The sequence below is a fragment of the Entelurus aequoreus genome, linkage group LG11, assembly GCF_033978785.1.
Source record: "Entelurus aequoreus isolate RoL-2023_Sb linkage group LG11, RoL_Eaeq_v1.1, whole genome shotgun sequence".
Classification (NCBI taxonomy): domain Eukaryota; kingdom Metazoa; phylum Chordata; class Actinopteri; order Syngnathiformes; family Syngnathidae; genus Entelurus; species Entelurus aequoreus.
The window spans coordinates 23,701,356-23,725,989 of NC_084741.1; the positions used below are offsets into that span (position 1 = coordinate 23,701,356).

The window sequence follows — 24,634 nt, forward strand, 5'->3', positions numbered from 1 at the left end:
AGTAAACATTGACAGGTGCAAAGGCAGCAATATATGATAAAACAAGACGGCAGATAAAGAAGGACTTCCCTATTCATTCCCAAAAAAACCCGGCAGGTGAACAGCTCATTTTACGACTTCCGGTGCTGACGTAAGACAACCCGCGTCCCATATGTGACCATAGGATGAACAAATACACTACGGTACTAAGACTATAGTGGTCATTAACAGTTAGCTTCTACAGCTGGGTTGCCCAAAGTGCGGCACAGGGGCCACCTGTGGTCCGTGACTCATTTGTCATCGGCCTTAAGCACATTACAAAAAAAACAACAAAAAAAAACACAGATCTCATTTGCACCCCTGGTAGTGAAATCTATCAACATTAGGGTTGTCCCAAAAAGGAGGGATTTTTCAAATCGACTGTGTGTCGGTTTTAAAAGTGCTCCCCCTCTGGTCAACATATGAAATAACAAGTGTGTGTAAAAATTTGGAGTGCTTCCCCTCTGGCCAACATATGTAATAACAAGTGTGCAAGAAATTGAAATGTGCCCCCTTTGGCCAAAATGAATACAACAAAATAAAATAAATATGTATATAGAGACATACTATAATAACTTGAAGTAAATAATGACAATTAAAAACCAATTTCAAACAAAAAATAAATAAAAAATTGACTAAAAGTTTTTTTATATTTGCAAAGTATGTATGTATTATTAATGTTGGAAATACAACTCTTTATATATCTAGAAAGGGTGGTCCTAAAGAGGTCTCAAGAAGGTAACAAATACAAGAATATGTGTGTGTGTGACATCTAAGAGAGTGCAGCACTGCAAGTTGGAGGTAAAGAGAGAAGCAATAACCCCAATAACTTCTATGGCTCAAATTAGCAGCGCTTTTATAACAGGGGGGCCGGGGGTTAGGGCCGGGGGGGGGGGCCTCCCACGCCGCTCCAAAGCCCAGACCCTAATTATCGGCCCACGGAGGCCCGGGTTCACTGGGGAGACAGAACCTCATTTGTCGAGGGACGGACGACCACGCCTGGCTCTGAAGAATGGGAACGCTATCGTAAAAAGTCTCAGTGACATAAAACAAAGGCATTGGTTTTGGCGTTTGGGGGGGGATTCAAACTCATTTGGGGCTTTTCCAAAAAAAGAAGCAGCTCTGAATTGATCCTTTTGCTTTATGGTAGGCTCCTGCAGCAGGTCGCTGGATTTAGTTCTTCTTCTGCAAAGAGGGACATAAATCATCTCTCCCCACTGTTCCCCGACAGGGATGTGGCTTTCTGCAGGACCGAGTCCTGCTCGCTCCCCTCCGGAAGAATTAGGCCCTCAGACATTACCACATAGGATTTTGTGGCGCTGACTTGTTCAGAGAAAAGAGGGAGCGGGGCCCCGGTTCCACTCCCCCCTTGGGCCTCTTTCCTCCAGCCTCTAATTAGATTAACTGGGTCCCCTATTTGCCAACGCAGGGCTGCACCCTGGCAGGCCAGCCACCGACGGCGAGCCCCGTCCAACGAGGAGGAAATGACCTAAATGTTGGTCATTACGGCGTTGTGCTACACCCTATGGCGTGCTGGGTAACGAAGACATTACAGACCAGGAAGAGACAGTATTGGGAGTCAGCCGAGGGCCTGCGGTCGGAGCCGACATTTTGGGAGGGAAGCAGGCCACTGAGGCCGCCATCACAGGTTCCTTGAACAACCGATGAGACGCTCTTTTCCAATCTTCTTTAAAAAAAACAAAAAACATTTAGCTATGCTCAATTATTCAGCTAACAAAAACACAAAAGAACAAAATGTGAAATCCACAACATTTTTAGAAAAAAACAAATGTTTTCTATATATTAGCCGCACCGGACTATTAGCCGCAGATCCATTGTGAAATTAGTTATTCACACATAAATATTTTGTAAATGTTTATTTACATACCTCGATTGTTTCTAAATGGTGCCTGTAACACGGCAGTAAAACGGCAGATTAAACAAAACAGAAGTCATCGTCATGGACCCACTGGCTGCGGAAGCTAGCTCTCTAATCAGCTAAACAGACTCAATTAGTCCACGGTGACAAAAAATACAAAAAGAATGCCATTGTAAGTTAATAATGCTAACAGAGACACTCGTGAATGTCCATATTAGCTAATGCTAACGACGCTGGCTTCATTACATTAGGATAGCACGTGCAAAAATGCATGGAAACACTCCTACAGACATCACACATTGGACAGTTTGGTAAGTAAAAAATGTTTTAGTTATATAGTAAAACTTACAAACGTTGCTTGGAGTGATGAATGAATAATCCATACGAGTAGAACCGCTATAGACGGCTAGAAGATGGAACACCATCTGTACTTACGGTCGAAAGCTCAGTCTAGTAAATATATATATAAATATGTAAATTATACAAACAATTGCGTCATAAATGTTAATATCAGATAAATATAGCCTTGAAAGTTCAATAATTATTTGGGCTGTGAATCTTTGGGCATCACACGATTCGATTCGATTCATTGGGGTAACGATCCGATTCTGAATCGATTCTCGGGTCAAAATGATTCTCAAATCAACCCAAACATTTAATGAAGTCAAATACTAAAAAGGCAACAAGAGATGTATCCCAAACTTCTCTTTTCTAAAATAAAGCTAAAATAAAGCTATACAGCAGATATGATCATCTACATCAACAATAAGATTTGCCTGAGTCTCTGGACAGGACAGATTAAAAAATATCCATCCATCCATCCATTTTCTACCGCTTGTCCCGTTTGGGGTCGCGGGGGCGCTGGAGCCTATCACAGCTACACATGGGCGGAAGGCGGGGTAAAGCCTGGACAAGTCACCACCTCATCACGGGGCCAACACAGATAGACAGACAACATTCACACTCAGATTCACACGCTAGGCCCAATTTAGTGTTGCCATTCAACCTATCTATATTTACTTCTTTTTTTTAATCGATTAAGAATCGTTACAAATAAGAATCGTGATTCACTCTAAAAAAAAAAAAATGTTTTGACACCCCTAATAATTAGGTTGCTTGAAATCAAATTAAAAATTTCTAACTACCGAAAAAAAGCAAAAGGGTTTGTTCCACCTGGACAGTGGCAAATTTCACATATCACAGACGTCATAACGATGTCAAAGGTCACCTAAAAGCATTCACACACGGCACAACATTTTGGAACAAGGATTGTCACGTGGAAGTCGCATCTTAATGCGGGATCGTTCCTCCAGATGCAACACGGACACTCCGGATGAAAACGTGAAGGTAGGATATGATTTATTAATCATAAATAATACACCGTACCAAAAAGACAGAAACAAAAAAAAAAAGCGTGCCGAACGCACGGGAAGCTAAGGCAACAACTTAGCACAGGAATCGAGAACATGAATAAACCAACGTAACAATAGCATACCGCAAACAAGGAAGCCAGACCGAGTGTGGCGAGCAACGTGAATAAATAGCTCTCTGATTAGTGCTCAACAGCAGGTGAACACTAATCAGGGGCAGGTGAAACCAATTAGTACCCATGGTGACCAAAACAAACCCCCGAAGTGCACAAAACAACTAAGGAAGTTCAAAACTAACATAGGCTGACCATACGTCCTCTTTTCCCCGGACATGTCCTCTTTTGCGTGTGTGTCCGGGCGGGGTTTTTTAAATGCCTCAAATGTCCGGCATTTTGAGTTAGGCTTGCATGTATTTTCAATGTACGTCTTGGGCAGGGATCGGTAACCCCTAACAACTAAATTAAGGGCGTGCCGTGATGGCACTGCATATCAGAGGTGGGACCAAGTCATTGCTTTGCAAGTCACAAGTAAGTCTCAAGTCTTTGCCCTCAAGTCTCGAGTCAAGTCCCGAGTCAAGACAGGCAAGTCCCGAGTCAAGTCCAAAGTCAAGACTGGAAAGTCTCAAGTCAAGTCACAAGTCCTGCATTTTGAGTTTCGAGTCCTTTCAAGTCCTTTTGACCACAGACTAATATTTTTACACAGATTGTGTATGCTTTTAAACCGCTGTATTTATTAATTAAAACAAGTGCATTTGAAATAGCAGGAAAGAAAATAGTACTGACATTGCAATTCATAATAGCACTATTAACCAGTAATTTTAATAGTTTAAACAATTTTAAACATTTAACTCATTCCTTTACAGAATAAACACATTTGCAAAAACAAGTGCAACTGTACTTATTTGTACAAAAGTGTTAACATTGTATTTCCATGGCATATTGCATTGTAACTAGTTCCACAGCAGTTTCTATTCTGTTCTTACCTTATCTCATTGATCTCATCTCATACTGTATGTGTGTTGATGTGTGCGTACACATGAAAAACATAACAAATACATGAACATAACAATGAACAGAGTTGTACTTTTTAGATGTCAGGGCCCTATGCAATATGTACACATATTCTTAATATAGTATATATTTTAACTGACCTTTATTTGACTATGTTTGTCTTTTTGTAGGTGGCTAAAATATGCGGTGCTGCTGACCGCCGTCTAACGTTATGTTACTGTGTGTGATACATTGACTAACGTAACGTTACCTGTAGGTACCTCATGCAACCCTGCTTAAAAAATCACTTGACAAAAAGTATGAATAAGGTAGCAAACTGCAGTGGACGCAACATATTGCCGTGTTTGAAATGACGTTATAACCATAAACATCTTATAAGTAGACGCAATATTGGTTGCTGTGACGCGAGCAATTTGCATCTTGAAGTGGTGATGAGGAGCCGGCGAGCAGCCTAAACTGACAGTTGACAGGTAGAAAACAAAGATGCCGGGCTGGTGTTCAGCGTTTTCCTGCTCAAATGAGCGGACTGTTGAAAATAGGAATCGGGGGATTACTTTTCACAAGTAAGATTTAACATTAATGTACTATTGGTTGTATTTTATGAAAATAACATTACCACAGAGTTGAGAAGGAGCAAGGATCTTCAATATTTGTATGTGAAAATCACAAATAAATCTTCTGGGGGAGGATGACCCCCCTACAGGGGTTTGGTTTACAAACTTTCAGCCTCACCTAAAACAAAATTCACCAGCCGCCATTGATTATAATGCATTCTCATTTTAGGCAAAATATAAGACAATACTTTCTTAACAGTATAATTGTAACCAGGAATAAGTCTTCAAGTAACAATATTCAAATACTAACATTGTTGGGTAAAACAGAATTTGGTTTTATTCTGAATCCAGTGAAACAGATTGGTGGTTTTAGCTGATATAAAGACTTTCAGGTGTTTATATATGTTTAAGTATTTGGCAGACGCTTTTATCCAAAGCGACATACATAAAAAATACATATATAACAATCACTGTAAACATTATCATTTAAGGGAAGAATGTAATACAACATATCAATACAAAGTGTCAAGACAGAATAAACTCTCTGCTGCTGCAGCAACAGAGATACGGTCTATAAGATATATAGACATCTAATGTATTCATACATTGTTTATGTAGCATGTATATATAACGTCATCATATTGTTTCTTCAATTTAAAAATAGCTGACCGTTTTTTCCCCTTCTCTGGGATTATATTCCCAGTTTTAATCTCGGACGTCTGGTCACTTATAGCATATAAGAATATTCTATTACTGTTAAGCAAACTATGAATAATAAAACATGTGTCCGTTATCATAGCTACACGTATGACAAAAAAGCGCGTGAAAATGAGTGGTAATCAGTGAGGTAAAATTAATTAAATGCGTTGACAGTTCATTGCTCCTGCCAAATGAATTGCACTGAGTGGAGCGGATCACCACTCCAAGATGGCGGCCCCGCGTCTCGTCTGCGCCAGTAGGCAGTAGCGCTCGATGCTGTGTACCCTTATAAGATGTCTATGGTTATAACGTTAGCAGTGAGTTTACAGCCTCACTGATTTAACTACACAGCAAATAAAAGTCATGTTACTTAGCCAATAAACGTTAGCTTACATTCAAAACTTACCCTTCTTTGTGCAACTTCAAATGTCGAACGAAGTTGGAAGTTGTTGCGTCTCCGTCTGTAATATTCCAACTGCGTGATTTGCATACGGCAATTCGTTGACCAAGTCGTAGTTTTTATACCCGAACGAAACCAACTTTGGTATAAATCTTTCTCACTGGCGCGTTGTTTGACAACTCTTGTTCATTGGTTGTCCTGCAATTTAATTGGATGAATGCTGTGTGATGAAAACAATGTAGATCTAATTTGATTGGCTGTTGTACTGAGAGCACACCAGCTGACACGCAGCACACACGCTGATAGACAGACACGTACAAAATGAAAGCTACGGAGCGCTCCCAAATAACTTTTTAAGCTTTAGGTTTTGGGGAAAGTAGCAAGTCATGTCAAGTCAAAAGGCTCAAGTCCAAGTGAAGTCACAATTCATTGATGTTAAAGTCTAAGTCGAGTTGCAAGTCTCTTTACATTTTGTCAAGTCGAGTCTAAAGTCATCAAATTCATGACTCGAGTCTGACTCGAGTCCAAGTCATGTGACTCGAGTCCACACCTCTGCTGCATATACTATCCTCTATTACTTGCACAAACAGCATGCCAGCCCGGCCTCATGTTGCATGAAGCTTTAACTTGTACATGTGGGAGACAGCAAGGCATACTTAGTCAACAGCCACACAGCTTACACTGACGGTGGTCGTATATAACAACTTTAACACTGTTACGTTACAAATATGCGCCACAATGTGAACCCGCACCAAAAAATAATGACAAATACATTTCTGGAGAACCTCCGCACCGTAACACAACACAAACACAACACAACAAATACCCAGAATCCCATGCAGCCCTAACTCTCTAACCTCAACCGACGCACGGAGGGAGGGAGGGAGATGTGTGGGGGGGTTTGGTGCTAGGGGCATGTAGACTGGGAGAGTTAGGGCTGCATGGGATTCTGGGTATTTGTTGTGTTGTGTTTATGTTGTGTTATGGTGCGGAGGTTCTCCAGAAATGTATTTGTCATTCTTTTTTGGTGTGGGTTCACAGTGTGGCGCATATTTGTAACGTAACAGTGTTAAAGTTGTTATTTACGGCTACCGTCAGTGTAAGCTGTGTGGCTGCTGAGCAAGTAAGCTTTGCTGTCATATTCGAGTGCAAGCAGAAGATGCATTCAACATGTGTCCAGGCAGGTAAGCTGTTTAAGCAGACTGTAGAGGGCACTAAAGACAGTGCCATCATGCCCAAATTTCGGGTGTCTCCCGGGAAAAGTGGGAGGATTGGCAACTATGACGCTGTCGAACGCCATTCATGTAAATCTCGCGGGCCACACTAACTTAAACTGTCATATTAAAGTGCGTGTCTGAGACCTCTGGTTTAAACATAGCACAAAGCAATAAAAAGCTTTGTATACAGTGTTATTTCATTTTACATTTCAAAAGAGTTTTGAGGCTCCCATTGTTTTCTTTCATTTGTGAAACTTGTCAAAATGGCTCTTTGAGTGATAAAGGTTGCCGACCCTAGACTCTAGGGTTAAGTTAAGAAGGGGTTAAACAAAACAAGCTGTGAAGGTGCGCACACAGAAACATTGGTGAGGGAGGGGCAGAGACACAGAGCGAGAGAGCTAGTGAGTGGAGACAGACATGAAAACAAGAAATGCCGAAAAGTAAATGCAACTTCACGGATGATTTGCGGAAAAAGTATTTGTGTTTTGGTCCTGGCCGTGACACATGGGAAGCAGAATGCACTGTGTGCAAAGCAGGAACGTGTATATCTGTGGCAAATAAAGATCTACAAGCCCATATCGACACTACAAAGCACAAAACAGCTGTGCAGGGCGAGAGCTCGTTTATGACCACCTTTTTCCAAAACACAACATAGAATGTGAGATATAACAGGATAATGCATACATTTGTCATTTGTTTTCAAAACGCTTACAAAAAAGTGGTACCCCAAAAATTTACTGTGGGACCCCATTTGTATGATTTGATGGGGTCCCAGGGACCCCATTTTGAAAATTCCTAGCGCCAACACTACTGTCAACATAGGAGAAAAAATGCTTTATTTAAACAAATATATTACTTATGAAGCAAGTTCCAGTATCATTGGCAAATTTTCACCTAGTCCCGGCTTTGGCGTGCTGCCCGCCTTGGCACGCATATATGTGTCCTCTTTTTGGGATTTCAGAATATGTTCAGCCTAACTAACAGAACATAACTAAACAAAACATGATCCGACAACGGATCATGACAAGGATGAGGTGACAGAAGAAAGGTAAAAATATAATTATATAATATCATCTATTTTTGGCAGCATAGGAGAAAGTTATGTACCAAATTCACTTTTGCAGCTCATTGCACATAACTGTGGTGTGTTCCAGGACCCTCGATTGAAGAAACAGAGGCATCACATTGTGACGTCACATCGTTAAAAAAAGACTGCAAAACACAGCGGGCGGAGGCATCCCAAACTGCGTGCAAGCTCACGATGATTATGATTTGACGCTTTGGCAATGTTTAATAGAAGTATCCATAGCAACATTCATAGGTCGGAAAAGTGCAAACTCATCATAGGTCACCTTTACTGTTACGTTGCTGTGTGCGATATATGACCTCTATTATGTTGGACTGAGTTACATTGTGTATATGTGACAGGATGTAAATTTAGGTACTAGTAGAATACAGTGATTGTAAGTAGCTAAGTAAGCTCTTGAGTTGTATTACTATGTCATTTTATATTCGCAACTTAAAAATGTTTATTGTTAATGACAACAGTAAAGCACCATTATTTGTATGATATGGAGCTAATGTTATTGTAATGCCAGCATTAAAGGCCTACTGAAATTTTTTTTTTTTATTTACACGGGGATAGCAGATCCATTCTATGTGTCATACTTGATCATTTCGCGATATTGCCATATTTTTGCTGAAAGGATTTAGTGTAGAACAACGATGATAAAGTTCGCAACTTTTGGTCTCTGATAAAAAAAAGCCTTGCCCCTACCGAAAGTAGCGTGACGACACCGGAGGAAAGACTGCTCACATTTTCCTATTGTTTACACCAGCAGCGAGAGAGATTCGGAAGTGAAGGACTACAGTGCAGTGCAGAACAAATCTTTTTTCGCTCTGACCGTAACTTAGGTACAAAGGTTCATTGGATTCCACACTCTCTCCCTTTTCTTTTGTGGATCACGGATTTGTATTTTAAACCACCTCGGATACTATATCCTCTTGAAAATGAGAGTCGAGAACGCGAAATGGACATTCACAGTGAATTTTATCTCCACGACAATACATCGGTGAAGCTCTTTAGCTACTGAGCTAACGTGATAGCATCGGGCTTTACTGCATATAGAAACAAAACAAATAAGTCCCTGACTGGAAGGATAGACAGAAGATCAACAATACTACCAAACTCTGGACATGTAAATACACGGTTAATGCTTTCCAGCTTGGCGAAGCTTAGTAATGCTGTTGCTAACGACACCATTGAAGCTAACTTAGCTACGGAACCTCGACAGAGCTATGCTAAAAACATTAGCTCTGCACCTACGCCAGCTCTCATCTGCTCATCACGACCCATGCTCACCTGCGTTCCAGCGATCAACGGTACGACAAAGGACTTCACCCGATCACCGATGCGGTTGGCGGCCCGGAGACGGAGGAAGTCAAGGTGAGGTCGTTCGGCTAGTGCGTCTGCTATCCTCAAAGTCCTCCTGGTTGTGTTGCTGTAGTCCGCCACTAATACACCGATCGCACCCACAGCTTTCGTCTTTGCAGTCTCCATTGTTCATTAAACAAATTGCAAATGATTCACCAACACAGATGTCCAGAATACTGTGGAATTTTGGGATGAAAACAGAGCTTTTTTGTATTGGATTCAATGAGTCCGAATACTTCTGTATCAACCGTTGACGTCACGCGCATACGTCATCATATCTAGAAGTTTTCAACCGGAAGTGTGGCGGGAAATTTAAAATTGCACTTTATAAGTTAACCCGGCCGTATTGGCATGTGTTGCAATGTTAAGATTTCATCATTGATGTATAAACTATCAGACTGTGTGGTCGGTAGTAGTGGGTTTCAGTAGGCCTTTACCAAGAGCCATTGTAGTACTGGACGGCTCCAGCAGGGGGCACGTTGTGCTGGGAGCTATAATGGAGGACACCTGACTTCCTGCTTGCAGTCAATACAGACGTGAGCAGAACGAAGTTGTGTCCTCGTATCTGTATACTCAAACATCTCCCTTCTCAGGTACAAGTGTCTTTATGTAAATAGTTTTACCCCAGAATGTATCTTTATAGTGTTGAAACATGTTTGAAAGAGTATATTTTTATGATATGTGTCTTTTCAGTCGACAAGGCTTTATACATGCCAAAGCTAATGCCAAAGCTAATTGCACTGCCGATGACGAAGCGGATGCTAACTGCATCAACAGTGTTAAATATATAGAAAGGTACTGTGCGTAGTTAATTATTAATCTGTGTATATTGCTGATGAAATGTGTATTTACTACAGTTTCTGGGACTAATTCAGTGTAGTTTGTTTAATATTAATGAATGATAAGTGACTTTTGTTACTAAAACAATATAGGCTTACTGTATTGGGTGAACCTTTGTAGTTACTTCTTGAGACATCTTCAAATACTGTTACACTAAGGTAAAGTCTATTAGTGCAAAGAACAGGAAAACCTACTCGATTATTTGAATGTAAAATCCGTATGATAATACTAGAGTGCATTTTATGTTTGTTGCAATACTGTGTACTTGTACATGTTTGGTGTTTGATTTGTTGCAGTCAATACAGACGTGAGCAGAACGAAGTTGTGTCCTCGTATCTGTATACTCAATCATCTCCCTTCTCAGGGCGATTACATTTATGTAAAAAGTGCATTAAGTGCACAACAGAGCTTCTTGAATACACACTCAGAGAGACAAACATAGCTCAATAGCATTAAAGGCCTACTGAAATGATTTTTTTTTATTTAAACGGGGATAGCAGATCTATTCTATGTGTCATACTTGATCATTTCGCAATATTGCCATATTTTTGCTGAAAGGATTTAGTAGAGAACAACGACGATAAAGGTCGCAACTTTTGGTCGCTGATAAAAAAAAGCCTTGCCTATACCGGAAGTAGCGTGACGTCACCGGAGGAAGGACTCCTCACATTTTCCCATTGTTTACAATGCAGCGAGAGAGATTCGGACCGAGAAAGCGACGATTACCCCATTAATTTGAGCGAGGATGAAAGATTCGTGGATGAGGAAAGTGAGAGTGAAGGGCTACAGTGCAGTGCAGGACGTATCTTTTTTCGCTCTGACCGTAACTTAGGTACAAGGGTTCATTGGATTCCACACTTTCTCCTTTTCCTATTGTGGATAACGGATTTGTATTTTAAACCACCTCGGATACTATATCCTCTTGAAAATGAGAGTCGAGAATGCGAAATGGACATTCACAGTGACTTTTATCTCCACGACAATACATCGGCAAAGCTCTTTAGCTTTTGAGCTAACGTGATAGCATCGGGCTCAAATGCAGATAGAAACAAAATAAATAAATCCCTGACTGGAAGGATAGACAGAAGATCAACAATACTATTAAACCATGGACATGTAACTACACGGTTAATAATTCCCAACTTGGCGAAGCTTAACAATGCTGTTGCTAACGACGCCATTGAAGCTAACTTAGCAACGGGACCTCACAGAGCTATGATAAAAACATTAGCGCTCCACCTACACCAGCCAGCCCTCATCTGTTCATCAACACCCGTGCTCACCTGCGTTCCAGCGATCGACGGAAGGACGAAGGACTTCACCCGATCATCCGTGCGGTCGGCGGCTAGCATTGGCTAGCGCGTCTGCTATCCAAGTTAAAGTCCTCCTGGTTGTGTTGCTACAGCCAGCCGCTAATACACTAATCCCACCTACAACTTTCTTCTTTGCAGTCTTCATTGTTCATTAAACAAATTGCAAAAGATTCACCAACACAGATGTCCAGAATACTGTGGAATTTTGAGATGAAAACAGAGCTTTTTTGTATTGGATTCAATGGGGTACCAATACTTCCGTTTCCATGATTGACGTCACGCGCATACGTCATCATATATAGACGTTTTCAACCGGAAGTATAGCGGGAAATTTAAAATTGCACTTTATAAGTTAACCCGGCCGTATTGGCATGTGTTGCAATGTTAAGATTTCATCATTGATATATAAACTATCAGACTACGTGGTCGGTAGTAGTGGGTTTTAGTAGGCCTTTAAAGCTACAGACACACATAATGTAGAAAAGCACTTTTTAAAATTTTTCAATCCAGCATTAAGAACATTGATACAACGTTTATTGGGAAATTACCAAATTTCAATGGTCAAATTAATGTCTCAACCTGATATTGAATAAACGTTGTCAAAAAGCATGTTGTTTCGACGTTGTATTCGTGTTGTAGAAAATTGGTTGCAAAATTACCACATTTCAACAGTCAAATCAACGTCTAAACCCAACATTGATTAAACGTAATCAAAAAGCATGTTTTTTCAACGTTAGGTTTGAGTTGCTCAACGCCAGGACCTAATTCAACAAGTTCTCAACAATGTTTTAATGTCTTGTGCTTGCTGGGAAGGCTAGATTTTGGACAACACACTTCCACTACTCTATGAGACTTCTTCAAAATTGTTGATTAATACTATAGTAATGTACGTTTAAATGATGTAACAATATGGGAATTATTGGGGTTGTACTTTGCAGTGCACTGTAACAAAGTGTTTTTTTTACAGTAGAATTCTAGCAGCTCAGTCACTGGAATTTTACTTTGAAAATAAAAAATAAAATGTTTTCCATTTACGGTAATTCAATGTAAACAACAGTAGCTTTTACGGTAAAAAACTGGACTGAACTGTGGTACAATTTTTCCATTTACATTATTCTGGTGTAAAAACCACTGTATGTTTTACAGCTGCCTGGTTTTCACCGTAAAATCTACTGATTTTTGTTTTTTTTTGTTTTTTTACAGCAAGTCGTCATACTAGGAACTGTTTCTAATGTTTTGACCCTCTATGTCAATCAAAAGTGAACATCATCCGGGTCTTTTATGGCTCTGGTAAGATAGTGCAGGTGTAATAAAGAGACTCAAACAAAGTGAGTTTGTGCTTGAATAAAAGCTTTAAAAAAAATAAGAATAAGGACGATGAAATGGTACGGAACATCCCGCAGTGAAGCACATGTGCGAACAAGACCAACTCGACCGTTGCACTACATTCTACAGGCGTCCATCTCGCTGGGACGTGACGGCATAAAACAGACGAGAAGAGAGTCTGGAGACAGGAAGTGAGCGCTGCGAATGATTCGCCATCATAAATCACTTCCAGGAGGACAGCTTTCAAAATGTCATATTTCAAGCCGGAGATGATCTTTCAAAGAAAGCGGCACAAAGTGACAGAGGCCGTGTGTTGTACTGTAGTGTGGTGGAATGTAGTGTAGTGTTGTGTTGTGTACTGTAGTGTAATGTTATGTACTGTACTGTAGTGTAGTGTTGTGTACTGTAGTGTAATGTTATGTACTGTACTGTAGTGTAGTGTTGTGTACTGTAGTGTAATATTGTGTTGTGTACTGTAGTGGTGTTTAATGTAGTGTAACGTTGTGTACTGTAGTGTGTTGTGTACTGTAGTGTACTGTAGTGTAGTGTTGTGTTGTATACTGTAGTGGAGTTTAATGTATTGTAGTGTAATGTTGTGTACTGTAGTGGAGTTTAACATAGTGTAGTGTTGTGTACTGTAGTGGAGTTTAATGTAGTGTAGTGTAACGTGTACTTACTGCAGTCTAGTGTAATGTAGTGTAGTGTATTGTAGTGTAGTTTAGTGTTCTGGTGTGTACTTAGTGTACTGTAGTGTTGTGTACTGTAGTGTAGTGTTGTGTACTGTAGTGTTGTGTACTGTAGTGTAATGTGTTGTAGTGTACTTGGCGTAGTCTAGTGTAATGTAGTGTAGCTCAGTGGAGTTTAATGTAGTGAAGCGTATTGTATTGTAGTGTAGTGTAATTTGCTGTAGTGTAATGTTGTGTACAGTAGTGTAGTGTTATGTACTGTAGTGGAGTTTAATGTAGTGTAGTGTTGTGTATTGTAGTGTTATGTGTTGTAGTGTACTTTGTGTAGTCTAGTGTAATGTAGTGTATTGTATTGTAATGTAGTGTAATGTGTACTTAGTGTTGTCTAGTGTAGTTGATTGTATCGTAGTGTAGTGTAGTGTGCTGTAGTGTACTGTTGTGTAATGTTGTGTACTGTAGTGTAGTGTTTCGTACTGTAGTGTAGTGTTGTGTACTGTAGTGTGTTTAACATAGTGTAGTGTTGTGTATTGGGGTGGAGTTTAATGTAGTGTAGTGTAGTGTAATATTGTGTACTTACTGTAGTCTAGTGTAATGTAGTGTATTGTACTGTAGTTTAGTGTGCTGGAATGTACTTAGTGTACTGTAGTGGTGTGTACTGTAATATAATGTAGTGTATTGTATTGTAGTGTAGTGTACTGTAATGTAGTGTTGTGTATTGTAGTGTAGTGTACTGTGTTGTAGTGTACTTATTGTACTGTAGTGGTGTGTACTGCGGTGTAGTGTTGTGTACTGTAGTGTAGTTTAGTGTAGTGTTGTGTATTGTAGTGTAGCATGTTGTAGTGTACTTAGTGTAGTGTAATGAAGTGTACTTTGTTGTGTTGTAGTGTACTTATTGTACTGTAGTGGTGTGTACTGCAGTGTAGTGTTGTGTACTATAGTGTAGTGTTGTGTATTGTGTTGTAGTGTACTTAGTGTAGTGTAATGAACTGTGCTGTAGGGTAGTGTTGTGTACTGTAGTGTATTGTATTTTAGTGTAGTGTATTGTAGTGTAATGTAATGTAGTGTACTGTTGTGTAATGTGTTGTAGTGTACTTATTGTACTGTAGTGTAGTGTAGTATATTGTAGTGTACTGTTGTGTAGTGTGTTGTAGTGTAGTAAGTGTAGTGTAGTATGTTGTAGAGTACTTAGTGTAGTGTACTGTAATGGGGTGTAGTGTAGTGTAGTGTGTGTGGTGTAGTGTATGTAGTGTAGTGTATTGTAGTGTAGTGTGTTGTAGAGTACTTAGTGTAGTGTAGTGTACTGTAGTGCAGTTGTAGTGTTGTGTGTGGTGTAGTGTAGTGTATTGTATTGTACTGTTGTGTACTGTGTTGTAGTGTACTTACTAGTGTAGTTTAGTGTACTGTAGTGTAGTTTACAGTACTGTTCGGAAAAACGGCGTTACATAATAACGGCATTACAAGTAGGGATGTCCGTTAATGGCTTTTTGCCGATATCCGATATTCCGATATTGTCCAAATCTTAATTACCGATACTGATATGAACCGATACCGATACCGATATATACAGTCGTGGAATTAACACATTATTATGCCTAATTTGTACAATTAGGTATGGTGAAGATAAGGTCCTTTTTTTAAATCAATAAAATAAAATGAGATAAATAAATTCAAAACATTTTCTTGAATAAAAAAGAAAGTAAAACAATATAAAAACAGTTACATAGAAACTAGTAATTAATGAAAATGAGTAAAATTAACTGTTAAAGGTTAGTACTATTAGTGGACCAGCAGCACACACAATCATGTGTGCTTACAGACTGTATCCCTTGCAGACTGTATTGATATATATTGATATATAATGTAGGAACTAGGGATGTCCGATAATGGCTTTTTGCCGATATCCGATATTTCGATATTGTCCAACTCTTTAATTACCGATACCGATATCAACCGATAACGATATCAACCGATATATGCAGTTGTGGAATTAACACATTATTATGCCTAATTTGGACAACCATGTATGGTGAAGATAAGGTACTTTTTAAAAAAAATAATAAAATAAGATAACTAAATTAAAAACATTTTCTTGAATAAAAAAGAAAGTAAAACAATATAAAAACAGTTACATAGAAACTAGTAATTAATGAAAATGAGTAAAATTAACTGTTAAAGGTTAGTACTATTAGTGGACCAGCAGCACGCTCAATCATGTGTGCTTACAGACTGTATCCCTTGCAGACTGTATTGATATATATTGATATATAATGTAGGAACCAGAATATTGATAACAGAAAGAAATGGGGGGAGGGAGGTTTTTTGGGTTGGTGCACTAATTGTAAGTGTATCTTGTGTTTTTTATGTTCATTTAATAAAAAAACCCCAAAAAAAACAACAACAAAACGATACAGATAATAAAAAAACCGATACCGATAATTTCCGATATTACATTTTAACGCATTTATCGGCCGATAATATCGGCAGGCCGATGTTATCGGACATCCCTAGTAGGAACCAGAATATTGATAACAGAAAGAAACAACCCTTTTGTGTGAATAAGTGGGGGAGGGCGGTTTTTTGGGTTGGTGCACTAATTGTAAGTGTATCTTGTGTTTTTTATGTTGATTTAATAAAAAAAAACAAAAAAAAAAACGATACTGATACCGATAATTAAAAAAACGATACAGATCATTTCCGATATTACATTTTAAAGCATTTATCTCTAACTACAAGTAATCTAATTATTTACTTTTATGTAAAGTAGGTCAGGTTGTATTTTTCCCTCATTCCTGTGAGAATGAGGGACCCCCCCCCCACCCCCCCCCCCCCACCCACACACACACACACAAGTTCAATCACTTTATTAACTATTAGTGAAAACATTTTCTCAGTGCTGTCGTCAACAATCTCCTTCCATTCCGCAAACTACCAATGCTGAACTAAAATAGCCAATGAGCGCTCCCTCGCTAATGTCACTCTTTACTTGGCAACACGGGCACACACTCACGCACTCTTTTCTCATGAAACATCTCTTAGCTCCATACACCAGATGTATGTAAGTTAAAAACAAAAATAACGCATTAATATATTTCCCCAGTAATTAATAAAATCTATTAAATAATTACTTTTTTGGGAAAGTAACAACTAACTGTAAATAATTACTTTTATAAAGTAATTTTCCTAACACTGCTACTGAAGTGTAGTGGAATATACTATAGTGTGGTGTACTGTGCAACACAAATCAACACACTTCAGCAGGTGCTGATGACAACATTGCCTTTGAGGTTTTTTTGCTGCAAAAAAATGAGTGAGTCACTACGTTGAGGCCTAAAGGGAGCGCGGTGAAAGTGGAGGGGGGCGGGGGGTGCATGTTCATGGGAAAGATCAGAATTTGTCTCTACGGTATAGTTATTTCACTGACTTGTCTGGGAGAGAGGCAGAAAACTAACAGAAATGTAGGTTTCTTTCTTTGGCTTTGGTCGAGACCATGAAAAAAAAAAAAGTACTTTAATGGTATTTTATTTATTTATTTTATATATATATATATATATATATATATATATATATATATATATATATATATATATATATATATATATATATATATATATATATATATATATATATATACACACACACACAAACACATACATTTTATGTAATTTAAAATCCAAAGCGTAATATTACTAAAATAATGCTATTATTTACTTATTGATACAAAGCGTCATATTTATATCATTAAAATACAACCCCTGGCAAAAAAAAAAATGGAATCCCCAGACTTAATTCAGTTATTAGATTTTGTAAAGAAAAAATAAATAAATATATATATATATATATATATATATATATATATATATATATATATATATATATATATATATATATATATATATATATATATATATATACGGTATATATATTTCAATATCATAGTGTCAAGACATAAAATGTAAAGCAGTAAACAGAAAATACAAAACAAAATGGACAAATGGGCAGAAACTGGAGTCGGACTGTAAGAAAGTGACTAAAGGAAATAGAATTAAAATACATAAATGCTCAACTAAAGCCATCATTAACACCTACTGTAAACAGAAATAAACAAGATGCCAATAGGCCAAGGAAGCAGAATGGTGGACTATTGATGACTGGATAAAAGTCATATTCAGTGATGAATCGTAAATATGCATTGTTTAAGGTGATGATGCTGGGAACTTTGGTATGGTGCCGTTAATGACATTTATGAAGACGACTGCCTGAAGAAAATATGCAAATCTCCACAGTCATTGATGATATGTCGCTGCACAGGGCAATTACATCTTCAATAAATGCACACCTTTATGTTGACATTTTGAACATGTCTTTTATTCCTTCAGTCGAAAGAATTTTTGGGGAGGATGACATCCATTTTCAAGATGATCGTGCATCTTGCCATAGAGCAAAAAGTATAAAACCTTTCCGGATTACAATCCAATTGAAAATATGTGGTAGAAATTGAAGAAAATGGTCAATGACGCAAAGCTGATCTGACAACAGCAATCAGAGAAAGTTGGAGCCAGATTGAGGAAGAGTTCTGTTTGTCACTCTTAAGTAAATGCCTCAGAGACTACTTGCTGTTACAAAAGCCAGAGGTGGTGCAACAAAGTATGAGTGGTGTGTTGTGGTGTTTTTTTTGATACCATAATTCCTCAGAATTGACTGATTCCTCTTTTTTTTTTTCACTCTGATTTAAAAATGAAACTGTTACGGCCACAATTTATTTTCTTGACTTTTTTAGCGTTTCTCAAAGCCAGAAAGTTGCAATTTGAAATGACTACAGTTTTATGCCATGTCTGTTATCTACTTCCATCCATCCATTTTCTACCGCTTATTCCCTTCGGGGTCACGGGGGGCGCTGGAGCCTATCTCAGCTACAATCGGGCGGAAGGCGGGGTACACCCTGGACAAGTCGCTACCTCATCGCAGGGCTGTTATCTACTTTTTACTACAAAATAAACTGAATGAACATCCTCCGAATCTGGTGATTCCATTATTCTCCAAAGGTTGTACAACAACACTAATTCTCATTCGTACTTTCAAATATTCAGGATATCAACCATGAAAAAAAATATATATATATAATAATAATAATAATAAAATAAAAACTTAGTGGTTGAAGTTTCAGATCAGTTTTTTTCCTGCAGCCCGTTTAGGCATAAAAGGTTGCATTTTCTTCTATTTTTTACCAGTTTTTGATTGGAAGTGTGTTGGCCACAGTTTAAAGGCACTCTGTTAGTAGGTCTTACTGAGAACACACTAGTGTGCGTGTGTGTGTGTGTGTGTGTGTGTGTGTGTGTGTGTGTGTGTGTGTGTGTGTGTGTGTGTGTGTGTGTGTGTGTGTGTGTGTGTGTGTGTGTGTGTGTGTGTGTGTGTGTGTGTGTGTGTGTGTGTGTGTGTGTGTGTGTGTGTGTGGCTTTAATGCTAATGAACTGTGATGTGCACTTTGTCCACTTGTTACATGTACACTGTAACGCTGCACTAGTCTGACGTAATCTACACAAAAAAATGGACTACTTCAATTATGAGCGTGTACAGCAAGCTTATTTATTCACGGCAATGTAACCACTGTAATATGAAAAGGGCAGCTTCAGATTTCAAAAACAGACGATGTGGATGGATAAAAGTTATTTTGATTTTCAAAGTGCGGTTAGTCATTATTTTTAGGTTATCAGTGGATACTTTGGCAAACTGTTGTTTAAAAGAAAAAAAGTAACATATATTTATTTTGGAAAAACTGTCGTCCAGTAGGGAACGGAAGTGGTTGACTATTTCTGCATGCGTGACGGATCGGGTAGCTATGTCAACCACGCAGTGCCAGTAACATAATACTCACATTTTAACTGCAACATCATTCTGGGGTAGCCTGTTGGCTAACAAGTACTGTTAGAAAGTCATTAACACATAGGCTGACCATACGTCCTCTTTTCCCCGGACATGTCCTCTTTTGCGGGGGTGTCCGGGGTGTCCGGGCGGGGTTTCTTAAATGCCTCAAATGTCCGGCATTTTGAATTAGGGTTGCGTGTATTTTCAATGTACGTCCAGGGTTAAGTAGCAACATTCGTGAGGGAGGGGCAGAGACACAGAGCGAGAGAGCTAGTGAGTGGAGATATGAGAACAAGAAATGCCGAAATGTAAATGCAACTTCTTGGATGATTTGCTGGAAAAGTATTTGTGTTTTCGTCCTGGCCGTGACACATGGAAAGCAGAATGCACTGTGTGCAAAGCAGGAACGTATGTATCTGTGGCAAATAAAGATCTACAAGCCCATATGGACACTACAAAGCACAAAACAGCTGTGCAGGGCGAGAGCTCGTCTGCTGTTTTTTGTTTAAATTTAATTAACTTGTTTTGAGGCATTATTTATGTTTACATTAAATACAAGAGGTTATTTTGAATATTTCTACCTCTGCACTTTTTTTTCCAAAACTGTGAATGTTACAGAATATAAGTGTGACTTATTTTGTTATACTGTCAACCAGTGTTGGCGTTAACACACTTTTTGTGTCTTTTTAACGCATTGAAATCAGAAAGGACGCAGATTATACATTTTTTTTACATTTTTTTTACCATTTGTGGCCCACAGCTAATGTTTTAAAGGCCCCTGGCACATTCTAAAAATACTATTAAAATAAACAAAAACATAACAAAAGTGAAATAAAAAAGCTTAAAGGTGAAATGTAATATAGAAAAAGGTGCAATGTTGACTAATAAAACAAAGTTGTTGTTTTTTCTTTCGAACGGTCATTGCTCAAAACATAATATTGAATCAAAATCAATGTTATTACGAATTATTGACCTATCAAAGGTTCCGATTACTTCACATCAAATTCCACTTTGAAAAATATTTTTGGTGGAAGATTTTGCATATTTTGTGCGTTTGCCATAAAAAACATAGTTTTATTTGACAAAAAAGGGCAGAAAACAAAGAAACAGAAAAAACAACAGAAAAAAAACTAAAACATTTTGAAATGAGGAATAGATTCGAAGTTGATGTAGACTCCAGAGATTTAAGCGTTAAATATAAAATGTATGTATGCCCTGGCACACCATTATCATCATTTCATGACCCAGGCAAAACACTTTTTACACGTTTATACTGAAATAAATACACCTACAACTTATTAAATGAAAACATAGAAAAAACTACCAGCAGCGGTAAAGTTTAGATCCATGAAGGAAAGAAGAAAGTGAATGAATGTTTATAACTGAATACATTTACATATGTATACACATTTGTTTACTTTTGTATTATTTTTTTATAATGAATTAAGTAACGTTTAGGACAACCTTTTTCCAAAACACAATATAGAATGTGAGATATAACAGGATAATGCATACATTTGTCATTTGTTTTCAAAACACTTACAAAAAAGTGGGACCCCAAAAATTTACTGTGGGACCCCATTTTGAAAATTCCTAACGCCAACACTGCTGTCAACAGAGGAGAAAAAATGCTTTATTTAAAAAAATATATTATTTATAAAGCAAGTTTGAGTATCATTGGCAAATTTTCACCTAGTCCCGGCCTTGGCGTGCTGCCCGCCTTGGCACGCATATATGTGTCCTCTTTTTGGGATTTCAGAATATGGTCAGCCTATTAACACAGGACCTTTTAAGCCTCGAGTTGGTCTTCTGCAGCCCATTTAGGCAGTTTATAATTATTAGCCCCCTCTGCTGGTCGTAGTGGAACAATGCTTTGGGCCTTTTGTTAGAGCAGTGGTTCTCAAACATTTTTGCACCATTTACCACCTCAGAAAAAACGTGGCTCTCCAAGTCCAATAATAATGGCCAGCAGTAAAATACAGTAGCGTAGTAGGCCTAAGTATTCATTAAAAACAAGGCAGAGGTTTTTATTTAACAAATATACTTATTATTTTTGGCCAGTGTTAACGTTACACAGATTGAACAGTAACACTGTGTTTGAATATAGGAAATTAATCAAGTGATTCTTTGGTGTACCACTAGATAGAGCACAGTACCACAGTTTAAGGATCACTGTGTTAGAGTGATCCATTTCTAAATTCAAATTCAGACAATTTCCATACTTTTGGTCAGGCAAAGGTCTTGACCTCCAACCCTCAAGTCGCCTCAGCCTAGTGGGGCCGCCTGAACTACGCCCAAAATCTGCCCTGGGTGCAGGAATCTAACCCGTCTCAGCTATGCAAACCGCTACACCACCAAGGCCTGTGTCAGGTCACTCTCTGCGGACCCGCTGACAACCTTTAGCTCTGCGGTGATGGAGAACCTGACACCGCCACACGTCGACAGCGGCTTTAGCTCAGCGCGCTCCATGTGGTCCACCACAAGCACCACCGGGGTAGACCCGTCCACAAGCGGGGGCCAGGCCAGGCCGCAGGAGCCTCAGGTGGAACGGGACGTTTAAGCACCCATGGGACTCTGAGACAGAGCGAATCCACGTCCCGCTGAGTCTGGTCGACGAGCCGGGCCTCAGCTGCCGATGGAGCAGTGACAGCTTGGGAGGAGACAAATGTGGAATTCATTCGGCCCTCAGGAGCTCTTAGAGATGGAGGAAATATTTGGGAGGGAGTTGTCTGGCAAGAATCTGATGTTGTTTGGAAGTAGGACACAGCAGACTGAACTGAAGGACAGCAAGTCCAGTGCAGTATTAAAAAAGTAGTTCTTTTTAACCGCCATGTAGTTTACCAGCACAAGCAAATATTTGAACAGTTACACTGTGTTTGAATATTTAATTAGGTGATTTTTTTTTGTTGGCATACCATTAGGTGGAGCCAGTTTGAGAATGCCTGCTCTAAGGAGGTAACATAATGCACAACAAGTCTGCTTATAGCACCTGTGTCAAAGTCATGCCCCCGGGGGCCAGATCTGTACTGCCACATCACTTTATGTGGCCTGCGAAAACCTGGAATTAATATGCATATTTCTTACTAAATGTAGTCCTTCTTGAATTATCTGCTGCGTGAAATTGCATTTGACGAGTTCAGACGCAAAATCAGAGAATCAATGTTTTTTTTGTGGAGCTCTTTGTGAAACAGAGATCCTGCTAATGTGGGTTGAAATAGAACATTTTCTAACAACCAAAATTATAGTTTCAATTTGAAAAAGGCACTTTTGTGTGAAAAGGTGAATTTTTATAATTTTGTACACATTTTGCAGTAAAAAAAACAAACTCCAAACAGATTCTTTGCATGAAAAAAGACTAATCCTATACGGGGCCAGCCTGGCCCTAAAAATGAGTAAACAGATCAGTTTTTTAGGCTTATCCCATCACTGTCATGAATTATTTTCATCCAAACAAACAGCTTTTTTGGTGGTCCCTGGACGGGTGGCCCAGGTTTGCATTGACAGCTGCATCACAAGACAACAACAGCAGAGTAAACACACAATGCAGTTTGTCATGCAAGAGAGTAGTGGCCAGGGGTGCACAAAAAAAACATTAACATCTGAATTGCAATTGTTATTCATCTACATCGATTCATAATTTTTATAAAATATATTTATAAAATAATAATAATAATACCTGGGATTTATATAGCGCTTTTCTAAGTACCCAAAGTCGCTTTACATGTTAAAAACCCATCATTTATTCACACCTGGTGGTGGTAAGCTACTTTCGTAGCCACAGCTGCCCTGGGGTAGACTGACGGAAGCGTGGCTGCCAATTTGCGCCTACGGCCCCTCCGACCACCACCTATCATTCATTCAACATTCATTCACCGGTGTGAGTGGCACCGGGGGCAAGGGTGAAGTGTCCTGCCCAAGGACACAACGGCATGGTAAGAGGCGGGGAGCGAACCTGCAACCCTCGGGTTTCTGACACGGGTGCTCTACTCACTACGCCATGCCACCCCAAATTTTTATAAAATGTTTTTTTCAATATTTCATATATATACAAATATACATGCATATATATACGCATATATATATACACACACATACACATTCATATATACACATGTATATATATATATATATACACATATATATATATATATATATATATATATATATATATATATATATATATATATATATATATATATATATATATACATACAGTATATATGTACATATATACATACACATATACTTATACATATTATTTTCCCTCGGGGATTAATAAAGTACTTCTGATTCTGATATACATACATACATATACATATACATATACATATATATATATATATATATATGTATATATATATATATATATATATATGTATATATATATATATATATATATATATATATATATATATATATATACATACATATATATATACAAATACATATATACACACACACACACACACACACACACACACACACACACACACACACACAATGTCACATAACATAATGTCATCGCTGTCTTGAGTTTCCAATAATTCCTACAACTCTAATTTTTTTCTTCATAGAGTAATTGGAGCGCATACTTGTTTGTCACAAAAAACATTCATGAAGTTTGGTTCTTTTATGAATCTATTATGAGTCTACTGAAAATGTGACCAAATCTGCTGGGTCAAAAGTATACATACAGCAATGTTAATATTTGGTTACATGTCCCTTGGCAAGTTTCACTGCAATAAGGCGCTTTTGATAGCCATCCACAAGCTTCTGGTAAAATTTTTGACCACTCGTCTTGACAAAATTGGTGCGATCAGCTAAATTTGTTGGTTTTCTGACATGGACTTGTTTCTTCAGCATTGTCCACATGTTGTCAATAGGGTTTAAGTCAGGACTTTGGGAAGGCCATTCTAAAACCTTAATTCTAGCCTGATTTAGCCATTCCTTTACCAGTTTTGACGTGTGTTTGGGGTCATTGTCCTGTTGGAACACCCAACTGCGCCCAAGACCCAACCTGATGATT

At 38.5% G+C, this 24,634-nt stretch overlaps 1 protein-coding gene and 1 long non-coding RNA gene across 2 annotated transcripts in view; one reads left to right on the plus strand and one right to left on the minus strand.

Annotated features, from left to right (window-relative positions):
• The window catches only part of sostdc1a (sclerostin domain containing 1a), a 137,670-nt gene that overhangs the window by 82,443 nt on the left and 30,593 nt on the right, over positions 1–24,634 (plus strand). The gene's annotated exons all lie outside the window — the stretch shown is intronic.
• LOC133659888 (uncharacterized) overlaps positions 21,836–24,634 on the minus strand; it is a 34,207-nt gene continuing 31,408 nt past the window's right edge. Inside the window, exon 3 of the long non-coding RNA XR_009827739.1 lies at positions 21,836–22,258. This is a non-coding gene — a long non-coding RNA (uncharacterized LOC133659888). The remainder of the gene's footprint in view (positions 22,259–24,634) is intronic.